Genomic DNA, 12,293 nt, shown 5'->3' with positions numbered 1-12,293 from the left:
CCACTGGAACGCTTTCAGAATGTTCTGGAATTTGTTGGCCGAAGCTTCCGCTATCTCCGCAGCCTCTTCCTTTAAAACCCTGCGATGCAGGCCTTTAGATGCTGGCGGCCTACCTGCCTTCAGTTCCATTCGTTTGTCCCTTGCGATAGAGACTGTTATGAGACCTGTCCTCCCATTAGCACCTTGCTTATCTGATATCTTTGTGATGTTTACAGTTTCCTCCTATGTGAAATCCAATGCAAAATACTGGTTTAAATTATCTGCCATTACCTTGCTCCCCATTATCAAATGCCCAGACGCATCCTCCAATGGTCTCCACTCGCTTTAGCGATTCTTTCTTTTTATAGAGACTTGTAGAAGCTCCTGTGCTTGTTTTATATTTCTTACCAATTTACTTCCATCATCAACGTTCTCCCTTTTCAGACATAGCCTGCCAAATCCTAAAGGGTTCTTAAATATTGAATGCAAGACTTATTTTCTCATTGGTCTCAGTTAACACAGATAGACAATTATTTCTGCAGAATAGTGAAACAGAACAGGATGATGACATGGTTAGATTACTTACAGTGTCGAAACAGGCCCTTCGGCCCAACAAGTCCACACCAATCCTCCGAAGAGCAACTCACTCAGACCCATTCCCCTACATTTACCCTTTCACCTAACACTACGGGCAATTTAGCATGGCCAATTCACCTAACCTGCACATTTTTTGGACTGTGGGAGGAAACCCGCGCACCCGGAGGAACCCCAAGCAGACAGGGAGAGAATGTGCAAACTCCACACAGACAGTTGCCTGAGGCTGGAAGTGAACCCGGGTCTCTGGCGCTGTGAGGCAGCAGTGCTAACCACTGTGCCACCCACAAGATTTTGCAAAAGTGTTAACTTCCTTAAGGAAAACACAATCTAATCCATCAGATGGATGAAATAAAAATGCTTTGAAAATGGGTAACTGATTCAGAAGCCACAAAATTAGAAAATTATATACAATGAATTTTGATGGCACAGTTTCATGTGAACAAATATGACAAGTGTAATATCCTAAGCTCCAGGCTCAGGCCTTTGGCCATTTTCAGTGCGTCAGCCATGGTTCGGGGGGTTTTTCCTTTGGCAGGTTATTTTACCCGAAGCAGGAATACTTATGCCATCCTAGGTGTGAAGCAGCAACAGGGTGTAGATAATGTGGTATTGAAGAGCCCAACGGATAGTTATTACAGCCGGCTATTGTATACAATTTTTGCATTCACAGACGCACATACCTGGGCTAGTATAAGGTTATTCAGTTCCAGCAAAAAAGCATGCTTGGGGTTGTTTATCTTGCTTCAAGTGATCTGGAGTCTGAGACCTTTATACCCTCAGATTACATGCTGTGATGGTGGTGATGTCATGAACTTGTTTCTTAAAAGGCATAACGAATACTGACTGAGGTACATAACCCAACAGGTAGCATTGTCAACTCACTCACAAAGCTTGGAGTTCAAATCCCACTTTGGAATCCAAAGCTGATATGCCAGTGAAGTACCAATGGAAATGCTGCACTTTTGGAGGTGCAGTCTTTAAAGGTGAGACGTTGAATCCCAGCTCCCTCAGCAGGTGAATGCCTAAGATCCCATATTACTATTTCTAAAAAACATAGCAAAGAGATATTCCCACCGTCCTGGCTAATGTTCATCCTTCATGCAGCATCACCAGACCACTTTTAAAAGTACTTATATCAGCTGTCAAAATGTCCAGTGGTCTCAAAAGTGACGTACATCTGCATGTCTTTTTTCTTTATTAATTGATGGTCTTGCTGTGGGAGTAAATTAAAGCAGCTCAGATTACAGAGCAGGGTGACACTTTGGATCAAACACTGGCAAGTACCACTACAGTTTATGGCAGCAATGTCAAGTGTAATTGGTGTGGCTGGTTGTAAAGTAGCAGTTGGAGAAATTGATACTAATTCTGTCAGGATTACAAACTGAGTTTTTCAATCAGCTTTCACAACATAACAGACTATTCAATAGATTTAATGACAGTAAGAAGATGTTTTAAACTCAGAGCAGTGAATCACGAACAACATGAATATGACTAAAATTATATAATCATGCATAGATTTTGCCCAAAATCAATAGTTGGAAGTCTTGATAAAGCAAACCTCCCACAACTTGTGTCTGTACCTACAATAATTTTATTTCAGATCAGTAGTAAATCAATCATGTCTAAATGTTTGCTACAGTCCTTTTAGGGAGGTGATAACGCATCTTAACATCACTAATATGTAATCAGAACGTCATAGCCATTATTCATTAGCGAATGAGACATTCTAATCTTGATGAACACAGGTTCTATAACTGAAAGTACTGATTATCAAAGTAAAACTAAAGGTCACTTCTGTGAAAGACAGTGACTTTAACAAACAGAGAGAAGGAAAGAAGAAATAGGGGGAAAAAGAAACAAACCAATCAGTCCAACCTACCCATGTAACGCAACCCATCCATTCCAGGTGTCAATCTAGTAAGTGTGCTCTGACTGCGCCCAATGCCTATCCTTAAAAATACACACCAAAGCTGCCTAACGGATCAAAGTTAAATGAACATAGCTGGTGGTGGGATTTATAGATAGGATGAACAAGTCATTGGAAGGAACTGCAGATAATTGAACTTTTGAGGAGAGTTAGGTGGAAGACTGATAATGGAAGCTCGGAGTTTAGAGGTTAGAGTTGTTTGGTGCAATAATATCCATGGAACACAAGGCTACCTAAAAACAGGGAGAAGACAGAAACAGTATGACATTACAAGTCAGTTGCATTTAAAGCTTAAAGCATTTCTAATGTACAAATAATCATTTTCAAATGCTTTTGCTTGTAATGAATCCTTATAAATGAGTGAAAATGACAACATTTTCTTACCTTGTGTCGTGTGAAACTTTGCAAAGTAATTTCCGCAGGCAATCCTGTATTATTTTGTTGTGTGTTTTTTGCCTGCAGCCACTTCCTTAAGAAATCCATCCCTCATCCTCTCTTTTACTCAGCCATTACAATCGTGTGATTATATTCTTTATCCCCAAGGGAATTACAGGAAAATTATAGCATGTGCAAGTATTATCTTTTATGCAATACAAAACAGTGCGTAGGCAGACATTAGCAATATTCAATAACGCTGACAAGAAGAGACTATGACAGGCTCAAAGTCCATGTACGCACCCTAGTTATCCATCTCTACCATCCACAATGCCAACAGCAACACTTCACAGCAGGTTCACACTGTAATCTCCTCCTGTGGAGCTTAAACATCAAAAGTCAATTCTCAAGGGCTGTGAGATGGTGTCTGTACGTAGTTCAAATTTCAGAGCCTTACAGAGGAGCATTTTTAAACTAGCATTTAATCCATTGAAAAGCTGAGTAAATTAGTGGACAGAAATCAAACTAAGCCTTTGCTCTCAATTTACCATATTAGAATACACACAGCTCACTGTGTTACCACACAAAATATTAAAATCAATCAAATTTGCATATTGCTTAATTCATTACCAGTTTAAAAACCAAATTGTTTCAGGTTTTGTTCTTTGAGTGAACAAAAGGACAGAAGCCAATGAGAAAAAAAATTTGGGAACACTCTGGATCATTTTAGTGCTTGGCGCAAGATGTCTTGTTTAGCACCATGCATAAGCACACCATGATAACTAACACATCACACTATAAAAATGGAACCACATAAACAAAGAATAAAAATAAGTTGGAGCAAACAAATGAAAAAAAAAATGAACAGAAACACAGTACATGGAATTTTATGGTAAAAAAAAAAGAAGCAGAAGAGATAAGAGCCTCAAAACGAGAAAAACACACATCATCGAAACTAGGCATTTCGAAATTGAAAATCTCCTTCTGGTATTCTAAAATAACTCCCAACAACGAAAAGTATCATTTTGCGCAGCCATATCTTCTGTCCCCAGAAGATGTTTATTTTGTGCCATAAGAATCAGATTGCACAATATCAAGCCTCTGATAGTGTGGGTGGTGAGAACTTTCGAAGGCAGGGATAAGACTGAGAGGTTTTCTTTAATATCAACCAACATATTTACAATATTATGGATGGAACATAATAGAGATCTCAAAGCTTCAAGGCAAAGTCCCAAAGTTCACATGAACAAAACAGCCAGAATATTTGCAGCAGGAGGAGATTAAGATCAGATTGACATAAAGAGAGATGGAGCAAGAGATGAAAGTCTGCTGCCAGAATAACTAGAGAGGGGTCACACAAGTGCTTGAAGCACTGCGTAATCAAACAAGACCTTAAAGATTTTGGAGTAAGGTCCTACTGTAGCTTTTCATCATTAAAAAGTGGTTGCAGTCCACAAAATGGCATAATATATCCTGTTATTCCTAGACTGATAAAGTAGTTTTGGGATAACGCATGTTTTGGCAGTGCGATTTGGATACGACGTCGCTGAAGAATTAGGGCACGGGATTTTGGAGAATATTTACCTCAGTCAGCAATAGTGTAATTCTAGTGGGGATCGGTTCATGCACTTCGTCTGCGCACGCGCACGTCGAAATTTCCACGCTGTTCTGGGCATGTGTCTACGTTCTTGCCGTTCTGCGCACACTCCAGTGTCAGCACATGCATAACGTTTGTTCCAGTTTTTGTACCATTCTGCGTACGCGCCAATGTCAGCTGCCAACACAGCAACTTTCTGTGAGAGGTACTGCAGCAAACATCTTTTTACATCTTTTTAAATGTACTGTGTTAAATTTACTTTTGTTTTGTTTTCAACTTTCATTCAGGATGTGCGATACTTTGCATTAGACTTTTGGGTGATTTTTGAGCGATAATGAGTGATGTTTGTTGCTGGTCTGCCCCAACCTCACTTTTCCCATAGACCCCATTATTTCTATTAAGCGATTTTTTTGCTGGAACGCAACTACGGCATTATTGGAGAACCACCTGTATTCCAGGAGCTTCCAATTTCCAACAGTGTTGGAAAGAGGCGTGTGGGAGGCTCTCTTGTTGCTTGTATTCAACAGGACATAAAATTCATAAAGGATCCCCCAACAACACGTTCTAAACTCATGATCACTGTCAACTAGAAGGATAAAGTCTGCTCGTCGGATGCTGCCTGAACTGCTGTGCTCTTCCAGCACCACTGATCCAGAATCTGGTTTCCAGCATCTGCAGTCATTGTTTTTACCTAACAGATACATGGGAACACCAACCCCCTATAAATTCCTCTCCAAGCTACTCATCATCCGGACTTTAGAAACATATCACCGTTCCTTCAGTCTCACTGGGTCAAAATCCTGAAACTCCCTTCCCTTACACTATTGTGGGCGTACCCATGACAAACAGACTGCAGCGATTCAAGAAGGCAGCTCACCACCACATTCTCTAGGGAAGTCAGGGATTGGCAGTAAATGCTGGCTCAGCCCACAGCCCTTCAATGAATTAAAACAAAACCATTGTAGTGCACTCTGAAGCAAGGGTAAAATGCATTGTGTTTTGGTCTTACTAACATTCTGCTCACAGGTTTTAATACAGGAAAGGATTGGCAAGGAGATCTTCACTTTCTACATTAATCAAAAGGTCCAGCACTGCTTATGATTAGATTGTACTCATTGAATAAGTACAAAAATATTTTGTGGTCTCTTGCCACAGCCGTGAATGTTAATTTCCGACAGTTTATTTTTGCTCTCTTGGATCAGGTAGTTAGAGTCCCGATGAAGGGCTTGTGCCCGAAATGTCAATTCTCCTGCTCCGCGAATACTGCCTGACCTGCTGTGCTTTTCCAGCACCCCACTCTTGACTCTGATCTCCAGCATCTGCAGTCCTCACCTGCTCCCAGTTAGAGATCTCACTCAAAAGTCATTTTCCTCATTAGTCTGAGTGGGTCACAGATATTAGGTTATTTTCTCACAACTGATAACTCTTTCTTGCACATTGGTCTTCTTCATCAGGTAATAAAGATCTCCAACCACCGTGCAAGGTAGTTTTTAGTTTGCAAGTGTTGGTTCCCTTATAACAGGGTGTGTATTACAATCACCCTTGGCTCCTATCAAGCTCTGGTGGCTTCCCCTACCTTGATAAAAGGTACCATTTCTTAATCTTCCCCTACACGGTCTCAACCGTCTTGATGGTTCTTGAACACTTCCTTACTATTATTTCCTTTACCTTGTCTGTCAAATGTCGCCCATCTCTATTTTCAGTATGAAGCTAAAGCCGCACCTAATTGCTTGATCTCGATGTTAATCTATCCCATTGAATAAGATTTTAAACACTTCATAAATGTCATTTAGTGCTCCAAGCCTCAGAAACAACTGATCACTTAACTTTCTTTCAATGGCACTATCACACATAACCATTTGTTTCAGTTTCAAAAATCACTGAGTAACTTGTGGGTGAAGCAAGGCCTACTCCAATACCTGCAGCTTCCACCAGATCTTTACTCCAGGACATTAAATAATCCTCAAAATTAGACTTTTCTCATGATATTTTGTGCTCATCAACGTGAGCAATTTTAATGCTGGGAACTCAGTAAAGGTACAACACTTCTGCACTGTTTTGGAGACATCAAGGTGTACAGGACAGAAACAGACCCTTTGATCCAACTTGTCGAGGTCGACTAAGTATCCTAAATGAATATCCTCCCATTTGCCAGCATTTCGCCCATATCCCTCTAAAACCTTCCTATTCATGTGCCCATCCAGATGCCTTTTAAATGTTGCAATTCGACTAGCCTCCACCATTTCCATTGGCAGCTCATTCCATCCATGCACCACCTTCTGCGTGAAAGTTTTGCACCTTTGGTCAATTTTAAATCTTTCCCCTCTCACCCTAAATCCTCTATATTTGGAATCCCCTACCCTGGGGATAAAAGACCATGCCTGTTCACCTCATCCATGCCCCTCATAATCTTATAAACCTCTATTAGGTCACCCCTCAACCTCTGACAATCCAGGGAAAATAGCCCCAGCCTATTCTGCGTCTCCCTATTGCTAAAACCCTCCAACCCCGGCAACATCCTGGTAAATCTATACTGCACGCTTTCAAGTTTAGCAAAATCTTTCCCATAACAAGGAGACCACAATTGAGCGGGTCTGGTTAATCAGAAATCCAGAAAGTTCTCCCCTCAAGTCAGCATCATGACACATTTGCAAGTCTGAAACCAACCAAACTGCAGCTCCACCGAGTGAGATGCTCAGTCCCCAGAAGAACTGGGTTGTTATTGTAGAAAGTCACTTCATGTGCAACCGTCCCAACTCACCTCAGGCAAACAGCTCAAGCCTCTAAATCAAAAGTGGAACAATGAATAAAGGCAATTCTGATACACTTAGATGGTAAGATGAATTCAGCACTGAGAACCTACAGTTGAAGGTTACCTCGACCTCGACAAATAATGCAATTTTTCAGTGCTCCTACAAGACAGCAGAGGGTATTTGTGGTATTATAGTTTTGGATGCCGGACTTGCATGTAATATTCTTTCAATTGTTCATTTGCATTGAGCCATGGTATACTTCACAGTCATTCCTAATATTAATAAAATAGTCGGCCTGGAGCCACAAAACGTCCCCTAGATTGAGGACTAGCAGGATATGTACTACCTGTAGTAAGAATGGATGAGTCATACATTTGATTGGCTTCCAACTATCCTTTTAAGGTGACCAAAGTTTTAAAGAATGGCTTAAGTCAGCAGGAAAGAGAGTCTTGCCCATGGGTATGCTTAAAATGCAGGAGGATGGATTGCCGTTCCTTCTCTGGATTTATTACAAAATGTGTACTCAGCCAGGATCAAACAAGAACCACACACACCTAAATAATCCATCTTTTAATGTTTGAGAAGTATATGGTTTTTCACAGCTGTGTTTCTACAATAGTCCAGCGACAATCAACACACAACTGTAAGGTATAGCAAAAGGTATAGGTATAGATGAACCTACCTGGCTCACTCTTGCACACTTACTACCTGTTACCTGACTTCAAGGCTCCTGCTTGCTGTAACAAGAGCCTATTTTATTGTACTGAGTAGCAGAGTAGGCTCAACAGGATGCCATGCTCTACTGCTGCTCCAGCCTTGTGTTCCTGCGTTGAAACCATTCAGACTGTATGCAACAGACACTGTTTGATATGAATTGTGAATATTTATTGTAATTGTAACTGTAGTGACTGTAAGCACTATATTGAAAGAAACTAAGTGACGATGACAAATTTGAAATGTTACATAAATCTTAGAAATGAGATGAACTAAGTATTTAAAAACAAGGTTGGCAGTTTATATGCGATGTGGCAAGGGATGAAAAAAAAACACTAGAAAAACCGCTAGAGATGGTGGCGTAGTGTTAACGTCACTGAACCAGAAGCACATTCTTCTGGGGATTTGAGTTCAAATGCCACCACTGCAGATTATGAAATTTACATTCAACAATAATATGAAGTAAAAGGTTAGCCTAATGGTAACAAAACATCAATCTTGCTCACCAATTCTCTTGAGGGAAGGAAATCTCCAGGCCTCCGGCAACGTGGTTAACTCTGGTCATTTAGGAATGGGCAATAAATGCTGGCCTAGCCAGTGACATTGTCATCCCATGAATGAATAAATAAAAACATTGGGAGGGGGTCCAGAGTCAACAGTACAAAAAAAATTGAAATGAACTACTACAGCACATCGAAAGGAATGAAGATTTTTAAAAGATGAATTTGAACATCCGGTACTGAAATAGATACTTAGAAATAGGGAAACTCTCCAAGGTGAAACCACCAAATTTTGCACAATGCTGGACCTCAGATGTAATGCCAAAATATTTAAGGGAAATATTTTTGCTAGAAACTACTACCTGCATTTCCATTCCATTGTCCAAAGATGTCGCATACTGTTAATTAGCAGGCAAATTCTCAGATTTCAGCCATAGCAATCACTATAATCTAAGGCTGAAAATTTAGACTATGAAGAAATGCAAAACATACAGCTGCAGACATTTATTACATAGTAACTCCTAACCTTTGCAATCCAGAAAGTCGTAGAACATTACACCACAGTACAGGCCATTCAGCCCTCCATGTTGCACCAACTTGTGAAACCAATCTAAAACCCATTTTACCTACACTATTCCATTATGACTCTTTATTATTTTAGGCTGCACGGTGGCACAGTGGTTAGCACTGCTGCCTCACAGCACCAGGACCCGGATTCAATTCCCGCTTCGGGTGACTGTCTGTGTGGAGTTTGCACATTCTCCCCGTGTCTGCGTGGGTTTCCTCCAGGTGCTCTGGTTTCCTCCCACAGTCCAAAGATGTGCAGGTCAGGTGAATTGGCCATGCTAAATTGCCGAGTGTTAGGTGAAGGGGTAAATGTAGGGGTATGGGTCTGGGTGAGTTGCTCTTCGGAGGGTCGGTGTGGACTTGTTGGGCCGAAGGGCCTGTTTCCACATAGTAAATAATCTAATTATCAGCCATGTTTATCCACCATTTAAATGGGCATCATGATGTGAACAAGCTGAACACAATAGACTTCTCAGGAATCTGAGCTATTATATGTTAGTTCATTTGGTTTCATCCATTTCTCATTAAATTATCCCTGACAGTTATGCTTATTATTCCACAACAGAAGTGCAAAAGGCATTTTAAGAAGTCAGCAGTGGCACATTTAAGAGTTAATAAAGTGCCTTCGATTCCAGGAATTTACATAACAGATTTTACATAGGCTCTGTCTAGTTCCTGCTGTCTGAGAGCTGATAGCTCTCTGCCTTTGTCTGTATTGCCAGTTAAATCTAAGTCTTTGTGTCTTTATCAGAGACAAAGCTTTAACTCTTTCCGGGAAGTTTAATCTTTGTAAAACAGCACTGAAGAGCACAACAGAAACAAAGCAACAAATGCAGAAGGAACTAAAGATATATCAGCCTCAGTAACACAAGATAACAAAGGCACCACAGTGGCATTGAGAGCAGTCGTAATACATTGCACCCTGGCAGTTATAAACAAGTGGCCAAATATATGTAGGAAGAGGTACGCATGAAATGAGCTTAGAAGTGAGAAATGAATGAACAGCAACAAGCAGATTGCTGTTGATTAGATAATATCAGCATTCTACACAGGTTAATCCAGGTTACTTTTTCACAAGAATTAATTTCAGCTGTACTGCACACACCAGAAGGCTTTAAAAAGGCATCCCATGAGAAATCAGTACTGTCAACACCACCATCCTTCGATCAAAGCCTTTCAAACAAACGCATATCCCCCCCCCCCACCAACACAGACTGAAGCAGTGAGCCTTCCCCACAGGACCACCCTCCCCCAGTACATTCAGAGTTCCTTGCCTGACAAGGTTACGGGGTTCTGACCATCCATGAAGGCTGGTCACCAGGGCAAACACGTTGAGGCAGAGAGAATAACACAAGAAAATGAAACACTTCTGTGAGAGAGTGGGGGCCGAAAGCAGACCAGAACTCGGTCAAACAGCTGCTCACTCACATCAGGGCATCAAAAACAAAAGGCAGCCGCAGCAAGCCAAAACAACAACAAAAAAAGAACCTTCTCCCTTTTCGACCAAATACACAGGCAGCTCTGCTTTCAGCTCCCCCCAGCACCTCGGTCAGTCAGCACTCACCTGCGTCCCCAGAGGGAGGGGGCTTCACTACTTCCCAGCTCCCAGCACAAAGTGACAGCTGCCCTGAGTGAGAGAGAGAGAGGGAGAGGGGGAAGAGACAGAGAGCAATGTGGTTCCAGCTTCGCTCACTCCGCTCTCTGACCAGCTCATCCCACTGCGCAAGCGCTCCGGCACCCACAACAACTCAAAGAGACAGAGAAAGCCAAACAAAAGTTGAAAGAAAAACAGAGGACTGCTGGAGAAACTCTTCAGACTCAGAGTGGACACGAAACTTTAACTCTCTCTCTCTCTCTCTTTGCACAGATCTGCTGATTTCTCTTTGCTTTTGTTTCAGATTTCCAGCAGTACTTTACCTTCTTTAAGCAAAAAAAAAGTTAAACTTTTGCCCAAACTTTGGGAGACCACGTGGGCCCCTGTTTTGAGTGTGTGTGAGATGGGGTGGTGGGACGGAGAGATTATCCTGGCGCCGACTGTTTGTAAACATTGGGATTCCAAAGAAACTATGGGCAACATTTGTTTCTGACTCCCTGGTGAAATAATCAACTCTCTGCACAGCTTTTCTTTGCCTCAGCCTGGTGAATAAATTGTCCCCCCCATCATAAATAAAACAGCAGTATGTCCATTCAGAGAAAATCCGGGAAATGTTTCACTTGAAGAAAGGAAGTGTTTGAACAAAATTTGAATATTTGAGTCGATGGCGAAAAGCTGATAGAATTTTTGTTATTTAGCCCCTTTGTGATAGTTGACATTAGTTGGAGGAATGTATGACATTCTTGAGCTTCTTGGGTTTTAGCTTGGAGGAGAATGTGCCTTAGTAATAGTAAAATTGAAATCTACCTGAGAATAAGGTCATAGAGTCATAGAAATGTACAGCATGGAAACAGACCCTTCAGTCCAACTCGTGTGCACTGACCAGATTGTCTGAATTAATCTAGTCCCATTTGCCAGCATTTGGCTCATATCCCTCCATACCCTTCCTATTCATATACCCATCCAGATGCCTTTTAAATGTTTTAATTCTACCAGCCTTCAATACATCCTCTGGCAGTTCATTCCATGCACGCACCACCCTCTGCATGAAAAAGCTGCCCCTTACGTCCCTTTTAAATCTTTCCCCTCTCATTTTAAACCTATTCCCTCTAGTTCTGGACTCCCCCACCCCAGAGAAAGAACTTTTCTGTTTACCCTGTCCATGCCCCTCATGATTTTATAATTTGGAGTGGCAGGTGTTGGACTGGGGTGTACAAAGTTAAAAATCACACAACACCAGGTTATAGTCCAACAGATTTAATTGGAAGCAGGAGCTTTCAGAGTGCTGCTCCTTCACAACCACTTGATGTTGTGTGATTTTTAACCATGATTTTATAAACCTCTATAAAGTCACCACTCAGCCTCTGAAGCTCCACAAATGCAGAACCAGGTACGTTAATTTTGCTTGTTCACACTTTGGTGTGCAGATCAGAGTGGGGAATTGTTTTTTTTAGAAAAGTCTTTCTGCTTATTTCTCATAGGTACTTTCCCTAAAAGTTGCTAAAAATGCATCACAGAATTCTAAGTTGACATTACGTGAGATGTGATACAGTTCTATTTTGGTGCATTATTTTATGTCAGAGGTTCAATATAATGGCAAGTCTTTTGTGTTCTAATGCACTAAAGCATCTTTAAGTGAGTACTATGTGCATGAGAGAAGTGTTTGGCAAACACTTTATGCTTGAAAAGA

At 41.2% G+C, this 12,293-nt stretch overlaps 1 protein-coding gene across 3 annotated transcripts in view; it reads right to left on the bottom strand.

The window, feature by feature from the left end:
* The window catches only part of LOC122553052 (ras and Rab interactor 2-like), a 159,106-nt gene extending 148,395 nt beyond the window's left edge, over nt 1-10,711 (bottom strand). For all 3 annotated transcript variants that reach the window (XM_043696521.1, XM_043696520.1, XM_043696522.1), the window contains exon 1: nt 10,574-10,711. The gene's annotated coding sequence lies outside the window, so the exon portion shown is untranslated. The remainder of the gene's footprint in view (nt 1-10,573) is intronic.
* Between the last annotated feature and the right edge of the window lie 1,582 nt (nt 10,712-12,293).

This window comes from Chiloscyllium plagiosum, chromosome 9 (genome assembly GCF_004010195.1).
Source record: "Chiloscyllium plagiosum isolate BGI_BamShark_2017 chromosome 9, ASM401019v2, whole genome shotgun sequence".
Lineage (NCBI taxonomy): Eukaryota > Metazoa > Chordata > Chondrichthyes > Orectolobiformes > Hemiscylliidae > Chiloscyllium > Chiloscyllium plagiosum.
Note: the sequence above shows the minus strand (reverse complement) of the source record. Positions and strands in the feature narration are given on the sequence as shown.